The 25,912-nt window shown below is 41.1% G+C and overlaps 1 protein-coding gene and 1 pseudogene across 1 annotated transcript in view; both read right to left on the bottom strand.

Moving 5' to 3' along the window:
* Positions 1–25,912, bottom strand: part of LOC124802742 (sodium-dependent noradrenaline transporter-like) — a 423,112-nt gene that overhangs the window by 378,933 nt on the left and 18,267 nt on the right. The window lies entirely within an intron of this gene.
* On the bottom strand, positions 9,225–9,342 carry LOC124803663 (annotated as a pseudogene).

Below are 25,912 nucleotides of genomic sequence, written 5' to 3'. Positions count from 1 at the left end.
GAGTGAGTCATATTCAACCACAACTAGAGTACAACTGAACGTAGCAGTCTATTGTAATAATTACACTTTGATAATTCTCGAATGAAATATCTGATAGCCTATAAGCTTCGTTAGTATGAAATAGTCAGGACCTAATTGAAGAGCAAACATCGCCAATTGCAAAGCGCTGCGTAGCAACTCCACGCCACTTAAGGTGTGACATTGGGTTGTCAAATTTATAATTTGATTTGAGTAAGGTTGTTCCACATAGACTTTATACCCAATCTCATATTTAACACTGCGAAATATCTGTGTTATCCATCATGCCAATGGCAACATAGTGCAGACAGTACCGGCTCGCTAGCTAAGTGACAACGTAGTCGCTCTGTGAAAGCGAAGATGCGTTAGTTCTACGTTCTAAACTCGCTGGAGACATAGACAACTTGTCTACCTTTTACTTATCCTCTTACAGGTATGGCAGCTCCCAGATCGAAAACCAGCAAGGAAATCATAACTTCTACATTTTAAGTCTTGATGTAATCTCGGTTTACTATCTCCTAGCATTAAAGGTGAAAAATTTAACAAATTGTGGTTTTGCACTCATGTTAAACTTTCATTTTCCTTCTTATACCCTCATATTTTTTTAGTTTTTGTGAACACACAGTTCGACTGATTACGTGAGGCATCGAATAGTTGTTTTTTAGATCCGTTCTAACGGCCAGTCTTAAATATATTTGTGGTAATGTCAGAATGTTTCTTGGGTATGACACAAGACTTCACCCAGACACAGATCATGTCAGGGTTAAAGTGCGTAATATCTTGCTAATGGGTGATGTTCCGAGCAGACCCGTTTTAAAGATATTATTTGTTATTTGTTTTATTAAGTTAGACTTTCCTTGTAAGAGTATTGTGATAAGTTGTAATTCGTTTGTATTAGATCAGTGGTTATTTTTATAACGCTTCTGATCATATCAGCGCACACTCCGCTGCAGAGTGAAAATCTCATTCTGGCTTCTGATTAGTTTACTAAATATAACAGAACAATATAAAAGAGAAATTAATAATTAACGATTTATTCCTTGCATTAACTAAAACAGTCATTTGATGCTCAGGCAATTTTTGATTCTATGCCTGTAGAAAGCTACTGGTTCGGAGATAAGGTTGTCGTCAATCCAAGTTTAAAGCGCATTTTCGTCAACAAAGATATGTTCTCGGAGGTTTTCTTATAAAAAGCGAGAAAAGTTAATGTTTTTGGGCGCTAAGGAGAATTCCTTTCCAGCCAAACTCCTGGATAGATTCTTTTTTAAAATAAGCGGCTTTTAGTAGCGTGTTTTCGTATAGTAGCAACACTAGTTACAGTTTCCATGGTCGCTCTTCTTATCCTACGACCACAAGACGCCTCATTTCTTTTTTTCTTTTCCTTTTTTCTTTTTCTTTTTGCAACAGATGCCACCCGCGTTGGATGTGCTCCAGGAATGCAGTTCTTAACACAAACAAATAGTTTAATAATTTGTGCCACCAGCTGCACAACGCTACATTTTGGGATCTTACAATGACTTTAGCTTCAGATATTTTTTCAGTGCCAACCATTATTTTAATTTTATGAAATTAACACGACGTGGTTTATTTACCTGTCCGATCATACTGTTTCAGGTTTTCCGTTATTTCCTTAAAGCGACAGGCAAATGCTGAAATAATTTCTCTGAAAAGACACAGTCGATTTCCTTCCCCATCAAACTTTCTATTGACCTCTAATGATCTTGCAGTCGAGATGACGTTTAATCTTAAGCTTCCTATCTTTCTCTTTTCCCTAACATTGCCCACTGACTGCAAGTGTTTCACAAAGGTTAAATGGTCACAGTTCATCACAATGGCCAGTAATCCGTAAAAACCTCATTCATCGAAGCACCTTCGTCTTCTTGAATGTAGCTAAGATCTGGATTGAAAAGATCTGGATTGAAACGAGAAAACTATTTTCTGATGTAATTTACTTCATTTACTTATACCATACATGGCGCAAATGTTTCCAGCTTCTTACGCTGCCTACAGCCTACTGTTAAATCTACAGAAAACAAAGTATCACATATGTTAGACTTCTAATGTTCCACGGTTCGTTTACTACCTTTTAAACAACACTCCTCATAACCTTAAAATGTGCAACATTCACTAAGTCACCCTAAGAACAACTAAGAACCTAAAATAAAAAAAATGATAATTGATAAAGACACTGATGAGACAAAACATTGTGACGACCTACTTAATAGCTTGTTTGTCCGTCTTTGGAACGAAATACATCACTGAATCTGTGTATCAGGAAACCGACAGTTGTTGATAGGTTTGTGGAGGTATGTGGCATTACATGTCAACGTACAGCTCATGTAATGCGAGTAAACAACGGGCCGCTGATTTGCGTACACGGTGATAGCGCCAGATAGCGACCCAGATTTGCTCCATAGGATTTATGACAGACGAATTTTGTCACAGAGACATCAAGGTGAGGTCACTGTAATGCCCCTCAAATCAGTGTAGCACGGTTCTGCCGCCGAGACACGGACAATTATACTGCTGAAAAATAACATCGCCGTCGTGCAGACTTCAAGCATGACGGAATTCAGATGGTTGGCAGCTGTCAGCGTGTCTTCGATTTCGATTACTACCATAGATTCCACGCAAGCGCAGGAAAACGTCTCCCACAGCATAAAACTGCTCCTACCAGTCGGGGTCCGTGGCGCCCGGCACATTTCGCGCCGCCGTTCTCCTCAGTGATGGCGTTTGGGGAGACAACACTCGACCTCGTATAGCATAAATTCACCCAAAGAACATACACGTTTTCATTGATCGACGTTCCAATCTCGATGGTCCCGTGCCCACTGCAATCGTAATTGACGATATCGTTGGGTCAACGTGTGAAGACGTAGCGGTGGTATTCTGCAAAGCTCCATGTTCAACATAATACGATGAACGGCGGGCTCCGAAAAACTTGTGCGTGCACGGATGCCGCGAATCACCATCACCATCTATCGTACGTTCTACGGCGAATCGTGGACGTCCAACCATTTAGTGCCTATTGATACTTTCACTGTCCTATCTCTTTCGGAGATGCTAACGACAGTAGCATCTGAACATTCGACCAGCTCCGCGGTTTTCGTGATAATACTTCAAAGGTTCTGCCTAATAATAATCTTCCCTTTGTTAAAATAGCTTATCTCAATGGATGGAAAGCCACCAGACGGCATCCAACGTCGCGGTGTCAGTGGTCATAATGTTTTGGCTTATCAGTGTATTTCGTACTATTTAGGTACCTGTGTGACAACGTGACAGACGAAATCTCCACTAACTTATGCGACAAACTACATCGTTCAGGTAAATTTTGCCCTGGTGAATAACATACATCAAAATTTTTCTCGTGCGTAACAGTTACATGAGATGAAACGCTATTTTAAAAAAGTAAAAAACACAATGTGCTCCGTATCCGGCGTTTGCATTTAGATTGCAAAAGATTTATGAATAGACGACGAATATATACACCACCATAGGAGCTCATGTGGATAGCAGCTCTTCGTGCAGAAAAGTCTGCTTCCTGCCGTGTTGTCTGTTCGTATAGGCAGCCGTTAAGTGATTTTATTTCAGTGATTACAAAATCAAGTCAAAAAGACGTAATGGATAGCCAAGGTGTATATATAGTGAATATCTGAATACCGATGTGAACGAACAAGCAAATAAGTTTTGAGCAGGCTGTAATGAACTTCCAGTGAATCAGAATTCTCGTCCAGTACGGAGTGTAGGTCGTTATGACAAAATCAAAAACCAAACCTCTGTGTATTTAAGTGGTCTGTCGGAATGTTTCTAGCTTAGTATACCCTACTTTATTCTGGGTGTTGGGACCATGTCCACAGCTTAGAAAACTCCTCCAAAAACTTGTTCGCCAAATTAACTTATCATTTTTTCGACGTTTAGAGTTTACTTTAAACGTAACTATTTCTTAAAGTCACATTTCTGATATTCCAAATTCTGTATCTGTGGGATACTACTCTATATTCACAACGAATTATTTGGAAAAGTTTTGCTTTAGGAACGTACAGTTATTTGTATACGTTTCATCCATAAATGATTCAGCACATTTGTCATCAGTGCTTGTCGTTAGCCCCTGAAAGCTCGGCAGTATTACAGTATCTGTAATTTTCATAACATTAGAGCTATAAGCTAGTTTGGTAAACTGGTTAGAATTTGTAAGTACCAACGTGTACGCAGTTTGAAATTAGGTGTCAGTAGCAAATGGAAGCAGTAAAAGACAGATGGACGCCAGTAAATGCAATGATATAGGAGCTGAAATAGAAACATATATAACAAATGGGAAACAGCGTTAAAAATCTTGTGAGGTAAAAACGCAAAATAAATCAACTCTTACCTTTCTAACAGACTAGCAATATGTACAGCATAAAAATAAATTTTTTAAAGTTGTGATAGGTAAAGAAGCAGACCTCCGATCATTACACGAATAACAGAGCACCAGGTTGTGACCACTCGAGCGCCAACGTTAAGACAGGCCCGATTTGACACGATAGTCTACATTAAATTTTCCTCTGATATCCTGATTGATAGGCCAAGCATAAATCACCTGATTAAATATTTGTGACAGAAAATGAACTCTTGTGATTAGTGATTTAAATCGGTGGTATGTTCTCAGTCAAAAATTTCTAACACTAATTAAGACTTGCAGGATCCAACTCATCGCATCTTTAAGACAGACAATTTCACCAAGATTCTAGCTATAAAACTGTCTCAGAGACTAAGATCAAAAACATCCACGGCGAACAGCTTCATCCGACAAGGTAACTGAGGAGAGAAGAACGATGACTGAGGAAAAACAGTGATAAGAGCACGGTGAATTGCACAAGCTTCCTAGCAACTAGGAAAACCACAGAACACGAAGTACAAAACACGAAGTTCACCAACACATCAAGGACATCGTCGACCAGATGAGGAGGGACTGCAAGACGAACAACACCACAATTTCTGTGAATGTAAGCTCTCGCAACGTATAGTATTGAATACAAGCTCTCGGGTTTACAGTCGTGTGGTCAGCACTGCCATCCGGCTGGGAACTCTGGAGCTTTTTATCAACACCACAATTCTTTACCGAGCTATCAAATCGCAGGTAACTCCCCAATCGGCATAAGCAATTCACCTCCAGGAATTAGATGGAAAACTGAAACCTAATAACCAAGATTGCAGTAAGAGACTATTCCAACAAACTCCTAAACTCAGAGGAAATTGTGAAGAACCTACGCTCCTCTCGCAGAACTACACACTAAAAAGGAAATGTAGGTTTATTTCTGAACTCAAACCCAACACAGGAGAAGTGGTAAGTGGTATTATCGTGGAGCTGTGGAACTGCTGCAGCAGTGTAATGTGCTATCTAATTTTTTCACTGTATCCTGTAAATATTGTCTGATTATTTTTTCTGTAGATTTTGAAATGTCACCCATGATTGAAGACGAATATGTTTTGTAGTTAATACAAATATTGTTAAACCAATGTAGGTTACCTTTGTAATGTGATGCATATTATCGTTATACCAGATCAGTGCCAATATGAAAGGTTAGATAAATTTTTTGTTGCGTGTCAAGGAGTAAAGTGAAATACTAGCACTAATTCTTTACGTAGTTGTGTGACGTCAGAGGGAATGCACACCACCCTAGTGTTAGACGTGTTTTTGTGTGGATGTGCTTGTTCCGTGCGGAGTGAAAAGTAAGGTCCATGAGAGACCAAATTACAGTACGAAGTGCGAGGCATAACGAGTGCGACAAGTGTGGACAGATATGCCGGGAGGTGATAATTGAACTGTGTTCCAAATGCTGCAGTGCGGGTTGTATACATTGCAGGACGCTGAAAAATTGTAGTTTTCATTAACTAGTGCGCTCGCGGAATATGCTGAAAAAAATAACAGGTGAAAAAATAACAGTTCCACTTTCTGTCACCAGTAAAAATATGGCGGTGTAAGAAGTCAGAATGTGGAACGTTTCCTGTTTTGATATCAGTATGCTGTTTGTCACTTGGTGACATGTGCTCATGTCTTTTGTGAAGTGACTCTGTGTAAAGTGGTAAGAAGGTTGAAGTTTTCCATATGATACGCAATGGCTGTTGAGCAGAATGGCTACTGACAAGTCGTTTTATCAGAATGGCAGCAAGAGCAGCGCTGGGGATAACGCCAACAAAAACAGCTACGAAGAGGCTCCTTGTCAATCAATGGGCTAAAGAATACGATTAAGAAATTTGAAGAAGTGTGTGAAGTAAGTGGTGCAGCAGGCAGAGGGAAGTGGCCCATTCCCATGGAAGTTGTTGATATGGTTGCTGTAACTATAGCCAACCGTGCAGCACACGCTTGAAATTCAGCAATCAGTGCTCGAGCTGTATCGTGGGAATTGTCTCTCCCATTGTCAACAGTTCAAAAGATTTGGCAGTGCATTTTACTCAGTTATCCCTACAAGACTCAGAATGTCCACAAAGTGAAGCTCCTAGATGGGCTACACGGCTTGGCATTGACTTTCGTTTTTTTTTGGGCACACTTGGAAATGGATGACATGTGGTCATGGAATATTATTTGGACGGATGACGAATATTTAACCCTGTACGGTGCCGTGAATGCACAGAACTGTCTCATGTTGAGTTCTACTCCACCACATGTTGTGCAGGAACAATCACAGCACTCATCTTATGCGACTGTGTGGTGTGGATTTGCCTGCTCCTTCATTGTTGGTGCATTTTTCTTCGAGGAGGTGACACCCCACGAGCGTGTTCGGTGTACTGTGACATCTGTGCGCCATAAGGACCTCTTTGTGCAACACGTGATTCCGAATTTGTAAGAACACAACTGTGTCCACACCACTATTTTCATGCAATATGTGGCGAAACCACACGTCGCTTGCCAGGCAAAGAGTTGCCTTAAGAAATATTCAGTAACGACCACATCATCTCTGGTCAATTTTAAGATGTGTAATGTTCCAGATACCCTGACCTAAATCCATGTGCCTTCTGGTTGTGGTGATATGTGAAAAGTCGCGTCTATCAGATAAGAAAAGTCGTGTCTATCAGATTATATTCGGACTCTTCCTAATCTGAAGAATAGCGTAAGACGACATATCGCTCTGATCACACCAGATATCCTGCGAGCAACTGTCAAATCATGCCATGTTACGGATGCAGCAAGTTGCTGAGTAGGCAGACCATACTGAACACAGGTTGTAACTTATGACCATATCCTAATAAACGTGTCGGAACCACCATTATCATGTGTGTGATCGCTCCTCCCTTTTCCCTGCCCCCACAACACATTCTGACCGCTTAGAGCGCCATATGTTCACGTAGAGGTAGAAAGTGGAACCATTATTTTTTTCAGCATAGTCCACGTGCTTACCCATTAATGAACATACCTACATACCTACGATGTTTCAACGGCCTGCGATGTGTACAGCCTGCAGTGCACCACTCGGAACACCATCAATTTAACTGTAAGCACCTGGCATAATGCTCCAGGACCACCAAGATCCTGTCCCATAACTGGCAATCGCTAATGTAAGGGCGTCCATAATAAATGGAGTAAAATAACATTGTCACAGAAATCGAAGCCAAAGTGTCGACGCCTCTGACAGACTGTAAGACTGTTAATTTTCGTTCAAATTAGAAATATTGTGAAAAAAACCCAGTGACACTGAGTGAAATTTTAAGTAATAATAGTTACTTGTTAAAATTCTAACTTCCTCATCTCATCTTTCACCTATGTCTTTGTGTCCTTGACTAGAAATGGCTCTAAGCACTATGGAACTTAACATTTGAGGTCATCAGTCCCCTAGAGTTATAAACTACTTTACCTAACTAAGGACATCACTCACATCCATGCCCGAGGCAGGATTCGAACCTGCGACCGTAGCAGCAGCGCGGTTTCGGACTGAAGCTCCTAGTACCACTCGGCCACAGAGGCCGGTCCCTTGACTAGAGTCCTGCATATTTCCTACTACAGAAAATCTGAGCACCATTGATTCGTAAAAGAGAATCTTGTACGCTTTCCCCCACTAATCGGTTATTCACTTCGGAAACGAGTGCCTTAAAATTTTCTGATACGGTTAGGCTCACGCGATCGTGGTCGATATATTAGCGTAGCTGATTAGTCAGGGGTGGATGTGGGGGGGGGGGGGGTAGTACGTTACGATATGTAGATAAGGAGTCAATAAGGAGAGTTTATGACATCCTAGTGATCTCGGAGACAGAAAGACTTCCACATGGTTGGACCTCTGTAATCACCTACCCGCTATACAAGAAGGCAGACTGATCAGGCATTAACAACTATGCATAAGATATTTCCCAAAGCGTTACTCACAAAAGTGGATAGTATCAAGCCAGATTCAGGAGGTCAGGATTATTGCATGTACAGAACAGATACTGAACCTGAAAACAAGCACTCATGAGCCTCACCTTGTCGGCTTCCAAAAGGTCTACGAAACGGTAGACAGATATTCCCTTTTACAGACATTGACCGAAATAGGCCTAGGCAACAAGACACTGACTCATGTGGAAGTGACACTTATACGACATCCATAGCAAAATTCAGAGGAGAGTTGTCAAGGAAGTTCAAGATCAGAACTAAAGACAACAAGATGGTCAACTGAAAATCAACTCAACTGCATGATGGAAAAAAATTATTCGTGGATGGTCGAAGACATTTATGGATGACTCTGGATTGAAAACTGGTTACAAAAACACAAGTTAGTAGTCAACTGTCTAGTCTTCGCACATGGCCACACGCTTTTAGCATAGTGTAGGAGAAATTACTTAGCAAGTCTCCTACTTCACACATATAAAAGCTAAGGCTGGATTTAAGCTCACCATCAACAAGACTATACCACATATATCAGAGGTACAGGCGACATGATTCCATTGGGTGATACAGTAACACATAAAACTCTTTCAGATGTCTAGAAGAGTGGATAAGCCCGAAAATCAATGGCGACTTGATCCTGAACAATATACGCACCAAACTGGAGAGGGTCTATCATCTCTGTAAGCACTCCGCCTTCAGGCCACAAGTGGCCCATCGGGACCATCCGACCGCAGTGTCATCCTCAGCTGAGGATGCGGAGGGGCATGTGGTCAGCACACCTCTCTCCCAGTCGTTATGATGGTTTTCTTTGACCAGAGCCGCTACTATTCGGTCGAGTAGCTCCTCATTGGCGTCACACCTCGAAAACTGGCAACAGCGCATGGCGGCCTGGATGGTCACCCATCCCAGTGCCGGCCACGCCCAACAGCATTTAACTTCGGTGATCTGACGGGAACCGGTGTATCCACTGTGGCAAGGCTGTTGTCCTATCATCTCTGTAAGAACATTCGCAATTGTAAGTCTCTTTCCCTCAAGATAAAACTCCGACTCTACAACACCGTGTGGTGAGACCTTCGGAGCTGTAGGTTTCGGAATGCCTAGACACGATAAGAAATGGACAAAGTGTCGCTATCTTTTGAAAAAATCATAACTAGGAAACTATTAGAGATAGAGAATCGTGGTTTATTGTAAAACGTTTAGCTACTCTGAGAAATTTTTACGTTTGTGATTTGTCACAGCTCTGTCTTGGAGTGTATCAAAATGGTGACAGACTAGGAGAAGGTGCAATATATCATCTCGTGTGCAGAATCCAAATCTGTGACAGCGGTACTGAGGTATTATCGACGCCACTGTGGAATGGCACAACTGGCAAAAATAAGCACAACGAGATGGTTAAAAAACTTACAGAGATGGGTATTTTACAGACCTTCCGTGACGTGGACGGGCCCCCACGCCCTGTGTCTCAGTCACGTGTTCACTGGGTACAAACCGCATTTCAACGTAGCATCCAGAAGTCAGCTCGTCGTGCATCAAGAGAATTGTAGGAAGCAAGATCAACTGCCCATAAAGTGACACATAAGCGGTTATAGCTCCCTGCGCAAATGGTCCGAGCACTGCATCCAAACTATCGTCCCCTGCGGCACGCATTCGCGTGTCCCATACTGGCCTCCATAGGTGCTGACAGAGACACTAAAAAGCACCTGTTCTCAGACTAAGTAACTTCCCACGTTTCTTGTGAATCGTCACATTAAGATTTAGCGCTCCGAAAACACACACAATATACTTGAACACATCCGTGATAGACCGAAGAGAGAACGATAACGGAAAATGTTTACCTAGGCATGATGCTCGAACAGTTGCCGCTACCGCCTATCGAGTAGGTACATCCGTCTATCGTCTTCCAGCATGACAGTGCATATCCACGCTGAACTTTGAACGTGTGGGATGGGCTGAATGACACATTTCCTGAAACGTGGCGATTGGAGATGGTGCCATCGAGTGGCCACCGTCCCCCCTCCCCTCCCCCACCCCTCTCCGTACCTCTGATGACACACCATTAGGTTAATTTTTGAGGGGTTACGTTAAAAGGGAGAGAAGGAAACGTAGCAGGTGAATATGGATTGGGGGGAAGAAATGAAAGAGGAAGCCACCTGGTAGAATTTTGCGCAGAGCATAACTTAATCATAGCTAACACTTGGTTCAAGAATCATGAAAGAAGGTTGTATACATGGAAAAAGCCTGGAGATACTAGAAGGTATCAGATGGATTATATATTGGTAAGGTTTTAAATTGTAAGACATTTTCAGAGGCAGAAGCGAACACTGACCACAGTCTAGTGGTTATGGACTGCAGATTAAACGTGAAGAAACTGCAAAAAGGTGGGAATTTAAGGAGATGGGACCTGGATAAACTGACTAAACCAGAGTTTCAGGGAGAACATAAGGGAACAATTGACAGGAATGGGGAAAAGAAATACAGTAGAAGAAGAATGGGTAGTTTTGAGGGATGAAGTAGTGAAGGCAGCAGAGGATCAAGTAGGTAAAAAGACGAGGGCTAGTAGAAATCCTTGGGTAACGGAAGAAATATTAAATTTAATTGATGAAAGGAGAAAACATAAAAATGCAGTACATTAAGCAGACAAAAAGGAATACAAACGTCTCAAAAATGAGATCGACAGCAAGTGCAAAATGGCTAAGCAGGGATGGCTAGAGGACAAATGTAAGGATGTAGAGGCTTATTTCACTAGGGGTAGGATAGATACTCCCTACAGGAAAATTAAAGAGACCTTTGGAGAAAAGAGAACCACTTGCATGAATATCAAGAGCTCAGATGGAAACCCAGTTCTAAGCGAAGAAGGGAAAGCAGAAAGGTGGAAGGAATATATAGGGGGTCTATACAAGGGCGATGTACTTGAGGACAATATTATGGAAATGGAAGAGGATGTAGATGAAGATGAAATGGGGTATATGCTACTGCGTGAAGAGTTTGACAGAGAAAACCTAAGTCGAAACAAGGCCCCGGGAGTAGACAACATTCCATTAGAACTACTGAAAGCCTTGGGAGAGCCAGTCCTGACAAATCTATACCATCTGGTGAGCAAGATGTATGAGACAGGCGAAATACCCTCAGACTTCAAGAAGGATATAATAATTCCAATCCCAAAGAAAGCAGATGTTGACAGATGTGAAAATTACCGAACTATCAGTTTAATAAGCCACGGCTGCAAAATACCAGCGCGAATTCTTTACAGACGAATGGAAAAACTGGTAGAAGCCGACCTCGGGGAAGATCAGTTTGGATTCCGTAGAAATACTGGAACACGTGAAGAAATGCTGACCCTACGACTTATCTTAGAAAATAGATTAAGGAAAGGCAAACCTATGTTTCTAGCTTTTGTAGACTTAGAGAAAGCTTTTGACAATGTTGACTGGAATACTCTCTTTCAAATTCTGAAGGTGGCAGGGGTAAAATACAGGGAGCGAAAGGCTATTTACAATTTGTACAGAAACCAGATGACAGTTATAAGAGTCGAGGCGCATGAAAGGGAAGCAGTGGTTGGGAAGGGTGTGAGACAGGGTTGTAGCCTCTCCCCGATGTTATTCAATCTGTATATTGAGCAAGCAGTAAAGGAAACAAAAGAAAAATTCGGAGTGTGTATTAAAATCCATGGAGAAGAAATAAAAACGTTGAGGTTCGCCGATGACATTGTAATTCTGTCAGAGACAGCAAAGGACTTGGAAGAGCAGTTGAACGGAATGGACAGTGTCTTGAAAGGAAGATATGAGATGAATATCAACAAAAGCACAACTAGGATAATGGAATTTAGTCGAATTAAGTCGGGTGATGTTGAGGGAATTACATTAGGATATGAGACACTTAACGTCGTAAAGGAGTTTTGCTATTTGGGGAACAATATGACTGATGATGGTTGAAGTAGAGAGGATATAAAATATAGACTGGTAATGGCAGAGAAATTAGTAAACATCGGGTATAGATTGAAGTGTCAGGATGTCGTTTCTGAAAGTATTTGTGGAAGTGAAACATGGACGATAAATAGTTTGGACAAGAAGAGAATAGAAGCTTTCGAAATGAAGAATGTTGCAGATTAGATGGGTAGATCACATAACTAATGGGGGGGTATTGAATAGAATTGTGGAGAAGAGGAGTTTGTGGCACAACTTGACTAGAAGAAGGGATCGGTTGGTAGGACATGTTGTGAGGCATCAAGGGATCACCAATTTAGTATTGGAGGGCAGCGTGGAGGGTTAAAATCGTTGAGGGAGTCCAAAAGATGAATACACTAAGTAGATTCAGAAGGATGTAGGTTGCAGTAGGTACTGGGAGATGAAGAAGCTTGCACAGGGTGATAATACAAAATGATACAAATGAATGAAGGAATCAGAACTGTTGATGCTGGAATGCTGGTCCGTACATGGGAAGAACTCGAATATCGCCTCGATGTCCTACGGATGGGGCACATGCTGAAATTCTGGCACAACAGAAAAAACTTTGACTGATGCTATACTTTTTATAATAAACGACAATGCTCTGTCTCTAATAGTTTCCATATTATGATTTTTTTGAAATCATAACGGGACATTATGGACATGACGTAGAACTGAAGAACAGAAAAATTCTGAGAAAGACGATGGTTCCGATAAAAGAACACAAAAAGGCGGCTAATCTTGAATGGTCATTCAGTAGGGACGGACAGTAGGAGACTCAAGTCAAAACGTCTCAGCACTGTCTAAAGAGGAAAGATGATTTATGCCAAGTGGATAAAGCAAGTCAGGAGAGACATAGAGCACCAATAAATTGACCACAACTGTATTCAGAACAGGGACCAGCAAGGAAAGTTAATCAACATGACGTTCTCTCCTGGCACTAACAGAAGTAAAAGTGGGTCTAGAAATTGCAATGAAATGGATCTATGTAGAGAAAAACACCCATAGCACCAGGATGGGAGCATACTGGACTAAGAGGAGATCTCGCCAGAATTAGAAACTAAGTGGGTCACTACATACCTTGACTAAATGTAACAATAACAATGAAATACTCGCTTTCAACTGTAACAACATACTGTGTTTGTGAATCACTATCAGCACAAAACGGTGCGAAATTTAAGTAAAATAATTGTCTTTACAGGATGGACAAAGCAAAAATGGGCCAAAAAGTGTTTCGTGCGTCTTAAGGTAGTCAACCCAGCTTACATCACCTACCTTGGGACCAGATGGTGTTCATATATATGAACATCACAAAAAGGGAGATCTTCAACTAATGAAGTAAAACTTAGTGGCGACAGCATGAAAGATTTGAAATATTACTCTGTGAAGGGAACACAAATAATGGTATCTTGTAAAAGATTGCATTACCTAAACCAGTTCTGTTTACCAGCATGACAATCTCGGAAGAGTAGCAAATTTAACAGGTGGTTTTTTTCGGTGAAAGTTTATCAATGGCTCTGAGCACTACGGGACTTAACATCTATGGTCATCAGTCCCCTAGAACTTAGAACTACTTAAACCTAACTAACCTAAGGACATCACACACATCCATGCCCGAGGCAGGATTCGAACCTGCGACCGTAGCAGTCGCGCGGCTGCGGACTGAGCACCCAGAACCGCTAGACCACCGCGGCCGGCGAAAGTTTATCAGGAGAAATAATGTAAGTAAGTGCGACTATCTTGTATGCCAAATGATACAACATTCAATCAGAAGCGCCATAACCAAGGCCACACGGATATTCCTCAATTTGCAAACTTTTTGGGCAAATGTTTCAACGGAGCAAAGACTGGGAAATGGACAAATGGATATCAAATTGATCAGAGTAACTTCTAGTTTCGGAAATAAAGTAATTGCTTGTGTGTAAACTAGGTAATTAATAAATACTTAATTAGTGATTTGAGGGAAAGTTACAGAATTGATTTTTGTTCGAATTCGCATAGGCAAACGAAGAGTGGGAAGTGGACAAATGAGGCATCGGAGGGTCCATTGTGAATTATAGGTTTGTAAAAAATAGTAATTACTTGAAAATAATCAGGGTAATTAATGAAAGCTTAAGTAGCGATTCGAGGGAAAATTGAAATATTTCATAAACAGGTACTTCTAGCTACGTAAATGAAGTGTCAAATATATATTTCACGCTTTCTGAATAAAACTTGAAAATAAGAAAATGATTGGTCTAAAAAAAAAAAAAAACCAGATCAGAGATATATTCCATGTATTTTTGAATGATGCTGCGAAACATATATCCGCTAGTATTTTTTAAAATTCTAGGTTAAACAGTGAACTTTAAGTTCTCAATAGGCACGTCATTTGCTGTATATGATTTTGAGCTTCATTCAAAGGCGTGTCAGATGTCCCTTTGAAATATTTTGTTTTTCACTTTCAGACAAATAATTTTACAAAAATTTGAACGTTTTATTTTCAAAAAAATTGTTTTATCTCTATGTTCTTATCATGAATATGTGCTAATTGTATAGTAACTTTAACGAAGGTTTGAGCGTATGGAATAAGTTCACAGATATGTGAGTTGTTTGAAGACTTATTAAGTAATAGAACCCAGTATGTTGTCCTCAATGGCGAGCGTTGGTCAGAGACAAGGGTTTCGTCAGGAGTGCCCTAGGCAAGTGTGATAGGACCGCTGTTGTTATCTGTATACATAAATGATGTGGTGAACGGGGTGGGGAGCAATCTGCAATTGTTTGTTGATTGATGCTATGGTGTGCGGTAAGGTGCCGAAGTTGAGTGACTGTAGGAAGATACAAGATGACTTAGAAAAAAATTTCCAGTTGGTGAGATGAATGGCAGCTAGTCCTAAATGTGTAAAAAATGTAAGTTAATGCGGATTATCAGGAAGATCAAACCTGTAACGTTCGGGTACAGTGTTACAAGTGCCCTGCTTGACAATGTCAAGTCACTTACGTTGCAAAGCGATACGAGGCGGAACGAGCATGTGAGTACTGTGGTAGGGAAGGCGAATGATCGACTTCGGTTTACTGGGAGAATTTTGGGAAAGAATGGTTCACATGTAAAGGAGACTGCATATAGGACGCTGATGTGACCATTCTTGAGTGCTGCTGGAGGGTTTGGGATCCATACCAGGTCTGTTTGAAGGAAGACATCAAAGCAATTCCGAGGCGGGCTGCTGCAATCATTACTGCTAGGTTCGAACAACACGTAAGTGTTAAGGAGATGCTTCGAGAACTCAAAGGGGGATTCCTGGAGGAAAGGCGACGTTGTTTTCGAGAAACATTATTGAGAAAATTGAGAGTACCGGCAATTGACTGCCAAACGATTCTACTGCTGCCAACACTCATTGCGCCTAAGGACCACGAAGATAAAATGCGAGAAAGGAACGCTTATAGAGAGGCGTATAGACAGATCTTTCCTTGCTCTATTTGCGAGTGTAACAGGAAAGGAAATGACAACTAGTGGTATCTACATCTACATCTACATTTATACTCCGCAAGCCACCCAACGGTGTGTGGCGGAGGGCACTTTACGTGCCACTGTCATTACCTCCCTTTCCTGTTCCAGTCGCGTATGGTTCGCGTGAAGAACGGCTGTCTGAAAGCCTCCGTGCGCGCTCTAATCTCTCTAATTTTACATTCGTGATCTCCTCGGGAGGTATAAGTAGGGGGAAGCAATATATTCGATACCTCATCCAGAAACGCACCCTCTCGAAACCTGGACGGCAAGCTACACCGCGATGCAGAGCGCCTCTCTTGCAGAGTCTGCCACTTGAGTTTGCTAAACATCTCCGTAACGCTATCACGGTTACCAAATAACCCTGTGACGAAACGCGCCGCTCTTCTTTGGATCTTCTCAATCTCCTCCGTCAACCCGATGTGGTACGGATCCCACACTGATGAGCAATACTCAAGTATAGGTCGAACGAGTGTTTTGTAAGCCACCTCCTTTGTTGATGGACTACATTTTCTAAGGACTCCCCCAATGAATCTCAACTTGGTACCCGCCTTACCAACAATTAATTATATATGATCATTCCACTTCAAATCGTTCCACGCATACTCCCAGATATTTTACAGAAGTAACTGCTATCAGTGTTTGTTCCGCTATCATATAATCATACAATAAAGGATCCTTCTTTCTATGTATTCGCAATACATTACATTTGTCTATGTTAAGGGTCAGTTGCCACTCCCTGCACCAAGTGCCTATCCGCTGCGGATCTTCCTGCATTTCGCTACAATTTTCTAATGCTGCAACTTCTCTGTATACTACAGCATCATCCGCGAAAAGCCGCATGGAACTTCCGACACTATCTACTAGGTCATTTATATATATTGTGAAAAGCAATGGTCCCATAACACTCCCCTGTGGCACGCCAGAGGTTACTTTAACGTCTGTAGACGTCTCTCCATTGATAACAACATGCTGTGTTCTGTTTGCTAAAAACTATTCAATCCAGCCACACAGCTGGTCTGATATTCCGTATGCTCTTACTTTGTTTATCAGGCGACAGTGCGGAACTGTATCGAACGCCTTCCGGAAGTCAAGAAAAATAGCATCTACCTGGGAGTCTGTATCTAGTATTTTCTGGGTCTCATGAACAAATAAAGCGAGTTGGGTCTCACACGATCGCTGTTTCCGGAATCCATGTTGATTCCTACATAGTAGATTTTGGGTTTCCAAAAACGACATGATACTCGAGCAAAAAAACATGTTCTAAAATTCTACAACAGACCGACGTCAGAGATATAGGTCTATAGTTTTGCGCATCTGCTCGACGACCCTTCTTGAAGACTGGGACTACCTGTGCTCTTTTCCAATCATTTGGAACCTTCCGTTCCTCTAGAGACTTGCGGTACACGGCTGTTAGAAGGGGGGGGCAAGTTCTTTCGCGTACTCTGTGTAGAATCGAATTGGTATCCCGTCAGGTCCAGTGGACTTTCCTCTGTTGCGTGATTCCAGTTGCTTTTCTATTCCTTGGACACTTATTTCGATGTCAACCATTTTTTCGTTTGTGCGAGGATTTAGAGAAGGAACTGCAGTGCGGTCTTCCTCTGTGAAACAGCTTTGGAAAAAGGTGTTTAGTATTTCAGCTTTACGCGTGTCATCCTCTGTTTCAATGCCATCATCATCCCGGAGTGTCTGGATATGCTGTTTCGAGCCACTTACTGATTTAACGTAAGACCAGAACTTCCTAGGATTTTCTGTCAAGTCGGTACATAGAATTTTACTTTCGAATTCACTGAACGCTTCACGCATAGCCCTCCTTACGCTGACTTTGACATCGTTTAGCTTCTGTTTGTCTGAGAGGTTTTGGCTGCGTTTAAACTTGGAGTGAAGCTCTCTTTGCTTTCGCAGTAGTTTCCTAACTTTGTTGTTGTACCACGGTGGGTTTTTCCCGTCCCTCACAGTTTTACTCGGCACGTACCAGTCTAAAACGCATTTTACGATTGCCTTGAAGTTTTTCCATAAACACTCAACATTTTCATTAGGGACCCTCCGCCACGCACCGTACTGTGGCTTGAGGAATATCTATGTAGCTGTAGTGTAGATTACATTGTTTTGTCAAGTAAAAATTTTATTTCCTCTCTTTCTTTTCTAAACAACACGCAATATTCCGCGCTGTTGTTACACTCTTATCGAACACACTCGTGGAGAATGGACAATCTTGCGTCGAATGAGGAGGCTAGTTGATCGCGAAACAGCTTATGAGAACGGGGAATACGTATAGGGTAGCGAGGGAGGTTTCGAGGGAGGTTTCACAACAGGAGAGGACGATTAGTTAGCAAGTGGTAATCACCTTAGCAAATACCGATACGGTTGTGTCACAGGACGGAAGCGTCCCGCCGTCTTCGCTGCCGGCGTCACCGGACGCCAGAAAAGAGCGGACGGAGTCCAGGGGCATCCAAATTGTGGGCCGTTTGCATGCCGATGGGTGATGGCCGCACGTATGGGGTCGTTCCGGGGCGCCGGAATGGCCTATTACTGCCGCCTTCCGGGGGCTGACGGGGTGAAAGCGAGCCGGCCTTCATTATCGCCCGCGCCGCCTCCATTCACTGGACAAATGCGTCCGGCCCGTGATTCCGCCCTGCCTTGGCGCCGCAGCGGGCTACGAGCTCTGCAGTTACGGGCACAACCTGTACGTACTAAGAGCGGGCGAAGCTGTCGTAACGAGACACACCGGTGTGGCGAAACAAGCGCTGTATCATTTGAGAGATACAGAGGTGACCTAGTGTGCCGTGACTTACTAACGCGTCTGTGCGTAGCTCACAAGAATTGCGCCATAATTTATGAATGAAATTAAAAATTAGAGTAGCTTTTCCAAACTTTGTCAACATATGCTTCAGTAAATTAACCTTTAAACTCTCAAATCTCAGCGTGATCAGATGAATATCTCTCCCTACATACATGGTTTTAAATAAAAACCAAGTGACGTTAAATAATAAAGCAAGAAAGCAAACAATTGTTCAGAATGTGCAAATGTATACCGAAATCAATTGTTACAAGTTTCACCTTGATCGAAACAAAATTTTAGTCTGAATCCATGCTTTTACGAAAGACAAGTGGTACTAAATAATAAAGCTAGGAAAAAAAAACAAAAAAGTTATTAATAATTACTATTAAAAACAGTCTTGATCACGATTTATTTAACAAGGTGACCGGTTTCGACCACTACTGTGGTCATCTTCAGACCTATAAGTTGTATACAAAGCTCTTATTAGAGGGCTACATACATTAAACAAAATACATAAAGTTATAAAGCTATCAAACGTTGAATTACCATTGAGTAGGAACCTCTTTCTGTTGGAGAATCACTACTGGAGAAACCAGTGCACGTCTTACTATATATAATGGAGGCTCCACCCACTTCTGACTGCATGATGTCATTATTAACCAATGAGTAATAAGTCGAATAACAATTTAAAATTTCTTAGTTAAAAGAACATTGTCAAGAATTAGAAATAAATACACACTAAACTTAGCTTATTAAAGAACTATTGTCAATTAAGAAGCGTTAAAATATTTAAATATGTAGGAAAATCAACTTTGGTTTGGCAGTACATGGGTTGCCCTCACAAGGCCTGTCAGCGAACCATTTGGAACTGGTTGCTATGGTGAAGTTAGACCCCATTGCAAAGATGAAGCAGCAGGCTTTTTTCACTGAAGTTGTTGTAAAGTCGATAGTCGAACTAGTGGTTGCCATGGTAAGGACAAACGCCAGTGCAAAGATGTGGCAGCAGGCTTCTTTCCAACGAAGTTGTTGCGAAGTAGAATGGCAAAGACTGTGGCGTCAGACGATGTATTATTGAGCAGCAACTTGTCTTTATAGAAACGAAAAGAGTAAGCTACAATAATCTGTAGCTGACATGTATACTACATGCTGCCCAAATACGATACGAAGTAGTCGTTCGTATATATGAAATATTATCTATGAAGTTGATATGTAGATTACATGAGCCTTTTTTTCATTTAAGGCATTGCTATTCCTCAAGTTATGTGCCAGTCATATGCCACAATTGAGCAACGCAAATATTAAACGTGTGATTGCTGATGTAAAGATTGCTGCAAAACATGCACAAGTTAGTAGGTCTGAAATATGTGACATTGAACGTAAAACTAAGAATGTCATTACTAATGAAAAAGATAAAAATAAACATAATAATGAATTAAAACTTGTGAAGCAAATCAACCAGAAGTTAATAACTAATAAAGCTATTGCAACCAAGGCAGATAAAGGGAATACTCTAGTCATTGTTAGCGAAGATGATTATGTTTCTAAAACTCTACAATTTTTTAACGCTAATGGAATAACTAAGGTCAATAAAGACTGGACTTCAAGATTTCAAACAAAAATTAAAAAGCTGATTGATGATAGTGACTCTTTACTTTCACCTAAAGATAAATTAACACTTAGAGCTATGAACCCCACTTTACCTAAGTTGAGATCGCAAATCAGATTACACAAACCAAATTTACCAATTCGTCCAATTGTTAACAATACCAACAGTCCCTCTTATAACCTGAACAAAAAGCTCAATCAAATCTTAAAATCCTTCTACGTTTATGAAGAAAATTTTAGTATTAAAAACAGTTTCGAATTAACTAAGTTAATTTACGATGTGGATATCCCAAAAACGCAAGGTTCGCATCGTTGGACATCACAAATCTTTACACGAATATACCTATTCAAGAGACTATCTCTATCGTTAATGATAACTTAACGCATCACAAAATCATGAGCCCCAAAGAAATAGTAGAATTCATCGAACTGTTAAGAATTACTCTATATTTTAATTATTTTTCATTTAATAATAAAATATACATACAGGAAGATGGACTTGCAATGGGGAATTCCCTGGCTAGCACTATAGCAGATATCTTCGTCAACTACGTTGAAATCCAATTTTTCAAAAATAATCCAGAAATAACAAATAAAATTATATACTACAAAAGATATGTTGACGACACACTGCTATTATATAACGGCTCTAAGGAAGAAATTGATGCTTTCGCTATCAACTTAAATAATTTACATCCAAAACTTGTATTTACAGTAGAACACGAAAGTAACAATAGTATTAATTTCCTTGACCTCACAATTACAAATCAGAATGGAAAACATAATATTTCTATTTACAGAAAACCCACATCAACCGACGTAATAATAAATGCTACATCATGCCATCCATTAAGATACAAAATGGCATTTTTTAAAACTATGATACATAGGATACTGAAATTACCTCTCCAACATGATGAAATCTAAAAGGAAATTGATACATTAAAACAGATAGCAGTTGCTAACAATTATAATTCCCTTCAGGTTGATCTGTTATATCAAAAATTACAAGAAAAAAATGACCCTGTTATAAATTACAAGAAGAGATTTACACAAATGACATACATGGGACCTATCTCAGATAAAATAAATAAATTATTTAAGAACACAAGCGTGACAATAGCATTTAAAACTAATAACCCCCTACAGATGAAACTGAAACACATAATTGGAGACTCAAGTAGATGCCAAAAGTCAGGTGTTTATAAAATAATATGTAATGACTGTGAGAAACAGTATATTGGCCAAACTGGCCGTAACTTTTTAACACGTTTCAAAGAACATACTACTGGTACTGCACGTATCAAATCAATATTTGGTCAACATCTTGATGGATACAATCATTCTGAGGGTTGCATTTCTAGCAATTTGAAAATATTACATACTGTGCCAAAAGGACCACTGGTAAATACCTTAGAAGAAATTGAAATTTTTTCACTCACAAAAGTAATCCATCATCTGTTTTAAACGAACAACTTCAGTTCAAAGACAAACATTTCTTTGAGCTTTTCGATGATCTGCTTTAGAATGTTTACTCTTCTGTCCTTTGTTTTAAAAGGTTAAAAAAAAAGAAATATATATATATTTTTAATTATAAAGACTTTTAGCAAATATTTTATCTTTACATTGTAATTGTGTTTTACCAAACATTATTTTATGATTGACTATCTGTTTTAGAATTTTTGCTTTTATGCTTTTAGACTGCATATTGCTAATTCACATCGTTTTATTTTTGACACTGGCCCATAATTTTATCACTTTAAATTCTTTCATTTTTATTTGCTTATATGACTGGCATATAACTTGAGGAACAGCAATGCCTTAAATGAAAAAAAAGGCTCATGTAATCTACATATCAACTTCATAGATAATATTTCATATATACGGACAACTACTTCGTATCGTATTTGGGCAGCATGTAGTACACATGTCAGCTACAGATTATTGTAGCTTACTCTTTTCGTTTCTATGAAGACAAGTTGCTGCTCAATAATACATCGTCTGACGCCACAGTCTTTGCCATTCTACTTCGCAACAACTTCGTTGGAAAGAAGCCTGCTGCCACATCTTTGCACTGGCGTTTGTCCTTACCATGGCAACCACTAGTTCGACTATCGACTTTACAAAAACTACAGTGAAAAAAGCTTGCTGCTTCATCTTTGCAACGGCGTCTAACTTCACCATAGCAACCAGTGGTTCCAAATGGTTCGCTGACAGGCCTTGTGAGGGCAACCCATGTACTGCCAAACCAAAGTTGATTTTCCTACATATTTAAATATTTTAACGCTTCTTAATTGACAATAGTTCTTTAATAAGCTAAGTTTAGTGTGTATTTATTTCTAATTCTTGACAATGTTCTTTTAACTAAGAAATTTTAAATTGTTATTCGACTTATTACTCATTGGTTAATAATGACATCATGCAGTCAGAAGTGGGTGGAGCCTCCATTATATATAGTAAGACGTGCACTGGTTTCTCCAGTAGTGATTCTCCAACAGAAAGAGGTTCCTACTCAATGGTAATTCAACGTTTGATAGCTTTATAACTTTATGTATTTTGTTTAATGTATGTAGCCCTCTAATAAGAGCTTTGTATACAACTTATAGGTCTGAAGATGACCACAGTAGTGGTCGAAACCGGTCACCTTGTTAAATACATCGTGATCAAGACTGTTTTTAATAGTAATTATTTATAAGACATTGATCACTGCTGTTCCCGTAATGCATTCAAAAGTAAAAAAGTTATTTACTGAAAACTCAATCTGGAACGAAGAGGTTCTAGAAACTTCCTGGCAGATTAAAACTGTGTGTCGGACCGAGACTCGAACTGGGGGCTCGGTAGAGCACTTGCCCGCGAAAGGCGGAGGTCCCCCGAGTTCGAGTCTCGGTCCGGTGCACAGTTTCAATCTGCCAGGAAGTTTCATATCAGCGCACACTCCGCTGCAGAGTGAAAATCTTATTCTAAAGAGGTCCTTATTTGCTATATATTATCATTTATATTAATGTTAGAAAATTTCACGCCCGGGTTCCCGGGTTCGATTCCCGGCGGGGTCAGGGATTTTCTCTGCCTCGTGATGACTGGGTGTTGTGTGATGTCCTTAGGTTAGTCAGGTTTAAGTAGTTCTAAGTTCTAGGGGACTGATGACCATAGATGTTAAGTCCCATGGTGCTCAGAGCCATTTGAACCATTTGAACCTTAGAAAGTTTTGATTACAGCACCTGATGAAACCTATTACATAATAGAAGTATAACAAGATTTAAGACTTTGATGTAAGTAACAATCAATACAAGGTTTCTTAAAGCTGTAGTTCAGAGGTCATATTTTACTGTCAGCTCCGTTCTAAAAATTCTAGACGGCAAAACTTTTTGTGTGATTATAGTCACCCTAAATTCTATTCATACAAAAATTACGAAGATTCTACATTAATACACAACGGTTCTATGCAATATTATGTGTGCGAAAGCGGCCATTTACAGACTGCTACCGGGGCATAGAGCGGATGACGGCAGGTGCTCTCTTGGCCGTCCGCTGCGCCCGTATATAAATACAACCTGAGATGCCAACAGTTAACTTCACTTCGCACCCAGGTACCGTACGGTCCGCGTCAGCAAATCACTGGCTCACGCGCTGCCTCGGGTGACGTCACAGCTAGGCTGCAACTAAACGTATGTTTTTGGCACCAATAGGAAGTGAACTCGCGAGGACTGCACACCGTCCTAGACCACTTAGATTTCACGGAAGTAACTGTTAGCGTGTCGCCCATAATGTTAACAAAACCGCCTGGCAAGTGGTGGTTTTATTTTCCACTTTTGTGGCGGGCAACTAACTTTGATTATCAGAAGTGAGATCATTTAATGGGAACTTTCCGTAGAGGTTGCCTCTGAACTGCTCTTAGTGCTTTTTATAATAGAGATATTATATTTATTATTAGTATTATCATTAGAAATAATATTACTAAGCTGTGCCTGTGAAAGTTTGTCAAATATATATCTTTGAACTAGAACTCAAAATTTTCATTTATAATCATAATTCCCGATCCCGCTGAGTAAACAGAGAATAGAAATATTTCTATCAGTGGGCAAGACAAGAATGTCGACTTGCAGACTGGAAACTACGGTCAGTATGTTCTCCATCGCTTTCTGGCTGACCACAGAATTTTGAGCATCTCGTAAAAGAGAGCGCCGCCGCCCCTCACCGGGAGGGGATTTGGTGGCCGGCACCCAAATGAGAATGGTAAGGAACGTGTACACCGATGGACCAAAGCACTATTAACCACCTGTTTATCAACGTGTTGTTCCGCTTTTCAAACACTGTACAGCAGAGGTCCTGTAAGGCATGGATTAGACATGTCCTTAACAGGATTACAGAAGTATTCGGCATCATTTGTCTAGGCGCAGGCCAAGCAAATCCCGCAAATTAAGGGATGGTGGTTTCCGGGCACACAGCTGGCTCCCAGTATGTGTTCCAGCTGGTACAAATCAGGCACATTTGCAGGTCACGACATCAGTGTGAGTTCACTATAATGCCCCTCAAAGCACTGTACCAGGATTCTGCTGGAAGATGTGATCGCCATAGGGTGAGACTCCGGGTATGAAGAGATGCAGGTGGTCTGCATTAATGTTCACGTAGTTTATTGCTATCATGATGCTTTCGATTACCATAAAAGATCCCATGGAAGCGCAACACAAAGTGCCCCACAGCACAATTCTGCCCACACTGGTCCGCATATGTGGCGCGGTGCATGTTTTGCGCAGCCATTCCCCTGGACGACGGCGTGTAAGGACCCAACCAAAACCTGGTTACACATCTCTATCGATCCACGGTGAAAACTCAGCGATGCTGTGCCCACTGCAATCATAGCTGACGATGTCATTAGGTCAACACAGGATGACCTAGGCGGTCACGTGATGTGGAGCTCCATGTTCAATGGAAATGGAAATGACCGTTTGGCGTCATTGGCCGGGAGGCCCCGTACAGGGCAGGTCCGGCCACCTTGGTGCAGGTCTTATTACATTCGACGCCACATTGGGCGACCTGCGCGCCGGATGGGGATGAAATGATGATGAAGACAACACAACACCCAGTCCCTGAACTGAGAAAATCACCGACCCAGCCGGGAATCGAACCCGGGTCCATAGGACGGCAATACGTCACGCTGACCACTCAGCTATCGCGGCGGACTCCAATAATGGGCTCCGATAAACTTATGCCTGCACAAGTTTTGTACTCTTTCGTAACTCTACCACATATCGCTGCATGTCCTGGATTATACAGTGGCCGGCCGCGGTGGTCTAGCGGTTCTAGGCGCTCAGTCAGGAATCGCGCGACTGGTATGGTCGCAGGTTCGAATCCTGCCTCGGGCATGGATGTGTGTGATGTCCTTAGGTTAGGTTTAGGTAGTTCTAACTTCTAGGGGACTGATGACCACAGATGTTAAGTCCCATAGTGTTCACAGCCATTTGAACCATTTCTTTTTTGATTATACAGTGGGGGATCGTCCGACCTCTGCGTTTTGTAGTGAGACGTGGTCGTCCAATACCGTACGGCCTACTCGTTATTTCACCATCCTTCAACCACATTCCATAGGTGCTCAGAATACTACGCCAACAGGAGACCAGCTTCGCCGTTTCAGAGATTCTCATTTCCAGCCGCTGCACCACATTAATGTGCTCTTTGTCAAAACCGCTTGGATCAGTGGATTTCCACATTTTCGGCCCGTAACTTCGTCTCTCTTCGGCTTG

Source organism: Schistocerca piceifrons, chromosome 6, assembly GCF_021461385.2.
Source record: "Schistocerca piceifrons isolate TAMUIC-IGC-003096 chromosome 6, iqSchPice1.1, whole genome shotgun sequence".
Classification (NCBI taxonomy): domain Eukaryota; kingdom Metazoa; phylum Arthropoda; class Insecta; order Orthoptera; family Acrididae; genus Schistocerca; species Schistocerca piceifrons.
The sequence above is the reverse complement of the archived record's forward strand: the minus strand, read 5'-3'. Positions and strand labels throughout refer to the sequence as shown.